This window comes from Anser anser (genome assembly GCF_964211835.1).
Source record: "Anser anser genome assembly, chromosome: 4".
NCBI lineage: Eukaryota > Metazoa > Chordata > Aves > Anseriformes > Anatidae > Anser > Anser anser.
In genome coordinates, this window is record NC_139724.1 from 30269808 (window position 1) to 30275807 (window position 6000).

A 6000-nucleotide genomic window follows, 5' to 3' on the forward strand; every position below is an offset into this window, starting at 1 on the left:
AATTTTATTACGATTGCCAACAATAAAGGTTTTTGACTTAGTCATTTATAAATAAAGTGGAAGATGTTAAGCTCTGTTTTTATTGTATATAACCATCCATCATTAACACCTCTGACATCTATCATTAGTACCTCTGGTACTAAATGTCACAGATGCTGTAAGTGATATATTATTTTTATATTTCAGTCTAGACATATGGCTGGAAAATGAAACAGCTGTACTTGTTTGAGCAGCCTGGAGGCACTGCTTCTTAGGCAGCAAAAATTCTTACGATGGACAAGTTGAAATATCAGGTACAGCCCTACAAACCCCTGCTGCAATAAATGTTCTTGGATTCTTCTACAACCCCAGTAATATCAAAAAAGATAAAGACGTGGGAATCATTTTGTGCCAGAATGAGACTTTTCAACTTCCTCTCGCCGTAAGGACTGCTTGTTGTAAGCATTTGATTAATCAGATAAGGTTTCAAGATAACCAAAAGTAATTTGAGACCAACATATTTATATACATATATATGTATATAATCTGAACTTGGAGATTTTATAAATGACTGAAACATTTGAAAAATTAGATGCATGCACTCTCCTTGTTCCAGAAGTTCTGATATCTATTTGCTTTTGTATTATTTTTAAATATCTTACCCTCTGAGGTCATTGGATAATGAGACAACACAGATCTAAGCATGTTTGACCTTAATATGACTTGTTTTTCGGTCCCAGGTATGAAGAATTTGATTGCTACAGTTAACATCATTCTGAGAAATTTGTGCATTACATTTAAAAGGACAGAAAGGTATCTGATTTTTTTGGGTGGAAAAAAAAAAAAAAAAAAAACGTTGACAAGAACCTACAGAGTGAGTTAGAAAGAAAAACTATAGCAGAGTAAAGGTGCTTTTTTATTGTAATGAAGCACCAACAGTGATGTAGAAAATATATGGGTTCTAAGATGTCCTTTAGGAAAATTTAATGAGAAAAACAGCAGCACTAATGTTTTGTTAAGGCTGTAACTGCATGGTACAATGAGTGCTGGGTAAAGTAATAAGTTTGAAATTGATTACATTGATTAAGGTCAACAGTCAAAGTATTCTTATACTGTGTAAGAGAAAAAACAGGAATTTCAGAACACCAAAAACAGTTAAAATCTTGGTATAGAAGAGGAATCAATGCAGAACTTAAAAATCATTAGAGTTATAAACATATCGTTGCTGTGAACATCTAGATTACATATTGGATGCAATGACAGAATGACTCATTATTATGGCTTTTAATGAGAAAAATATATAAAATCATACAAAATTCCAGCTACTCAACCAGGAAAAAAAAAAAGTATTCTCCAAGAGTCATCCTTGACTTTCATTATTATGTAGGAATCTTGAATTATAAAGCTTCTGTGCTTGAAAGAAGTCATATAAAAATCTTTTTCTTCCAACTCATTCCTTAAATATCAATCTCATACAGAGATCAGGAGGATGAATGGCATATGATTGGATATCTGGGGCAATCCAAAATGCAACTGCAGAAGTGCAAAAGTCACATGCATCTTCTGAAGCGCATCTTATGCAGGTTATTTATGCAGTTGGGCATAGAAACCCAAACTGTTTAAGCACCTTTTTTAGTTAACCTTCCAATTTGTACAGTGAGTTCTTCATGACTAGCTAAGAAGAACTGAACATTTAGTATTCAGTGTTAGAACTGTGTATGAACAGGAATAGGAGTCTAGAAAGGTAGTACTAGGCCTACGTATACACTTCACAGGTGATAAAGCTGCAGTGGTGAGGATATCACAAGATGAGATAAGGCCAAGAGTCAAAGCAATGGAATGAGACACTATTAAAATTTTAGATTATAAATGAAAAGACAATTTACAAGAACATGATGAGATCATAAAACAAAGAATGAAAAATAAAGGGTTAATGCTTTGATGTCTTTTAGGAATACCAAATGTACATTTGTTCTACCTTAATGATACATTAAGTAAAAACTCACAGTAGGTCATGATATCCTGAATAGTGCATCTGATACTATCAAATGTATAAACTGATTCAAATCAATGTAAAATGCCTATAAAGGGAGACTTCTGTATTACTTTTTTCCACCACCATGTACCAATATTTCCTCCCAGATTAATAGTTGTTATTCCTATATTGAAATAAAATCTAAAATAGGCTGCATGAGAACCAACGTGAAAAATAATTAAAAATATATAATTATAATTAATAATAATAATTAAAAATTAAACCTCTCAGTTTTCTTTGTTATTATTTTTAAGATGTATGGTAAGAGAGAATCATTGTCTACAAGTTGCAGCAACCCCATGAAATAACTGAATAGAATAAGTTAAAAGCACACAATTCCAAGAAGATAAAATTCCCCTGTATAAGTCTATCAGTACTCTACTACTCTATTTAAGTCGTTATGTTTGAGAAACATTTTCCAGTATAATTTCTTCAACTTGGGCTTTCAATAGCAGATTCAATCTGTAAGGTAAATTATGATGTTCTGTGGGTATTTGTGCCACTGTCTTTTCCTCCCATAATGTTCTCACATATACACTATGATAATATGAATACATGCTAAACAACAACAAAATCAATATGATATTATAGGGTCAATGTTTCATCTGAAGTTTTGTGTGTTTTCTTGAACATATGAAAAAGGGAAATTAAAATCCAGATGCTAAAAGTTATATTTTGCCCAGCTAACTCTCAGGCTGATAATCAAAGATTAAGAAAAATCCATCTCCTTTCCATAAATTCTATTTGCTACTCTTTTGTTATATGAAATTCTGTATATAGTTTGACTATTGTTCATAAGGCTGAACAAAGAAAGATATTTCTGGATCTTTATGCTGAATATTCTCATGTATATATGGTTGTACATGAACTTACATCTTATGGACAATACATAGGTCAGCAATGGACCACGAGCAACTTTTTGATTAAAGCAGTCATTAAATATTCCAAATTGTGGACAATTAATACTAAAATTCTAATGAAAATTAAAAATAATTCTAGACTGTCATTGTATAAGAACAAACAGTTTGGCAGAAAGAATTGTCCATCTACTAACTTGAATACGATTGTTTCAAGCATCAAAACTAATTCATACAAATCAAAGAGTTCATGAACAGAAGAAAACTCATCAAATAAAATACTTTAAAATGAACTTTTAACCCACTTATATCATCTTTCTTGATTTCATGTTTGGAAATTCTATCTAATGTAGCTTTATCATTATCACTTTGTGCTGATTAAATACCATAATCCTCTTATTTGTGCAGATCCCTAGTGTTCCCCACTTTTATTAAAAGCAGGGTTCTAATGAAGCTCATGAGGTATCACTAGGTAATTACTACTTACAGTCTGAAACGAAGCTAGGTTCCAAGCCATTTGCATTTATGTGCTAAAACTAAATGATTAATGTGGATTTTCACACGTTTTTAGGTTTAATTTTTCAGTCTAATGAAACCATAAATTTCAAGCTTTCAGAAGTATTCCTATCTCTTATTTAATTCAATATGTAATTGAGAACATGCTTTTGCTACAGATGGAGAGTCCTTTTCAAATTTGAATTAATTTGGTGTTCTGCTGAGCTAGTAGATTAAGTACTACAGATTGCCTGATGTTCACTATGCTAAATCTTAGCTTTCAAAGTAATGAAATGAAATTTTAGAATTTCACAAGGTCAAAAATATTTTCTGCAAAAATGATAGAAATAGTTTTTGCTCACGCTGTCTGCATTGAACGATGCCTGCAAAGTGGTGACAGCTGGAACAGTCAAAAGAAAAATTCTACTACACCAAAGCAAATAAGGTCCAAGTTCAGCACTGAAATTCACTATATATAATTTATTCAGGAATTATACCTCATTTGAAAGAAGCATATATTATGTTTAGCTCATAGTACAAACAGCCCATACAAAATGATTACAAAAGTGTTATCCTTAAAGTACAGCGAAGTATACCAAATTACTAACACCAGACTGAGGCTAGAGGTTTTTGGAAGAGAATAAAAGAATACTAAACCAAAAAGAACTTTAAAATACCCACATATTTAACAATAAATGAAAGTCAAGTATAACTGCCTCAAAACTTGTACACATAATTCTGCTGCTGATAAAATTCTCAGGCATGAGAACTACTGCCAAGATAGAAAAAAACTACTCTTTTTACATCAATATTCAGCACTGTTGAAGAATACACTTTTCTATGCCTCACATGGGCATTCAGCTAGTCTTCTGCTCTTGTGAGCTACAGGGAGTAAGGATACGTAATTATCTTGGCTATCTCAGCTTTTACCACCAATATCTATTGAGTGTTCATGGAATTTTTGCATGAGCATGATGAGGAGCACATGGCACATAAGTGTCCCCTGACTCATACTGTCACTAATAAAGTAATGCCCAACTCTCTATTATATCTACTATAAACAGCGTGTACCTAAGGGCTGCTTTATCTATCACTATACAGGGATTAACTCATAAATCTTCCTGTATAGCGACATGATGCTATATTTACTCCATGAATAAGGCAATCGCTTGATATTCAAAATTATCATATTTTGTCTCTGGCAGGAGACAGTAGTTATCATTATGAAAATGTTACAGGGTTAATCACTAAATCCATTTGCAAAGTCCATTAAGAAAAAGGGTCCAAAATGTTCACAGCAATAATAGTAGTTAATAAGATTGCCATGGATGATTACACCTAGAGTCACACAAATTACAAATCCCTGGGTTCAAATTTTCCAGTCACAGGGATATAAAATCCAGGGCAGTACTTCGGTTTTGCACTATAATGTCTGTGACAAATTGTAATGGATGACTGCCAATCTAGTGATTTATGAAATGGAAACTCCTTCCTGTTTATATTGATGCAGACATTCCTTGAGGATTCTGCACAAAACACCTGTCCAATCACACTGTATCAGAACATGAGACATTAGCTATCTCATAATTCTTTTCTCTCCTTCTTCTTATTTTTTAAAGAAGTGCTAGCTTTAGAGAAACTGCAGTATCTATTTCACTTTCTGTCACTGGAATTTAAAGACACTCTCAGCGGGTGGAAACAGCAGACTGATAACCTCAACACTGGTGTTCTCCACAGGTCTTTGAAAGACACGCAGCATCACATGTAATTCAAATAGTTGCTTTACATTTATTTCACCAACCTCTTCAGATTCAATTTTCCAAAACACCCTTACCTTCTGCAGAATTTTGCTTTTGAAGCACTGTTCACAGCTATGAAACCAAGAGCATGTCAGTTGCTCCTAACCCAAAAAACACAAAGGCCCACCTGGCTTCCTATAGACAGCATGGAAAGAAATTAGCCACCTGCTCAGAATAATCCTAATGGCCCAGCTGGTGAGGAGAAAGCAATCGAGAGCAAGCCAATGGAAAATTATGAACCCATGCCTGCATCTAACTAAAGCAAGGTGCTTCTGCCCACTTTGATTTCTGCCTGGAGCTTATTCTTTTGAGTGAAGGTCTACACTCATTTTTTTCTTCTCTTTTATTCAAAAAGAACTATAATGTTACTGCTCTATGATCAGCGGCTGCTGGATTCCTTCTAATCAAGGAGATATTACAGTGCTGACCTGAAACTGTATCATGAAACCCCCCCAGTCACACCTAGCAGGTGGGACTGTACCAGCAGAGCTGCATCAGTCAAGGATTGTGTGGCTACTTCTGGTGTGTCCATCCTGTGTGGAAAACACATTTTAGATAGAGTTTCTCAAGTGATAGCCATCCCACTCAGGCCAACTTCTGGGCTGTTGACGAGCCTAGCTTTTCAAAGCAGAGCAGTTCTGGGCCTGAAAATGAGGCAGCACTAACAGGGCTTTTTGCATATTCCAGGTGAAAAAGGCAAACATCTCATGAATGCAGGCATTAAGGAGCAATTTTAGGAGGTTAGCATCTATATAAACATCTTTTAGACATGGCACTTGGCCAGGTTCCAGGCTGTCCAGAGAGGCTGAAGAATTCCTCTAATTCCCCCTTTCCT

General features: G+C 34.4%; 1 long non-coding RNA gene across 1 annotated transcript in view; it reads right to left on the reverse strand.

Annotated features, from left to right (window-relative positions):
- The window catches only part of LOC310898648, a 28978-nt gene extending 23643 nt beyond the window's left edge, over positions 1 to 5335 (reverse strand). Inside the window, exon 1 of the long non-coding RNA XR_014583512.1 lies at positions 5201 to 5335. This is a non-coding gene — a long non-coding RNA (uncharacterized lncRNA). The remainder of the gene's footprint in view (positions 1 to 5200) is intronic.
- Between the last annotated feature and the right edge of the window lie 665 nt (positions 5336 to 6000).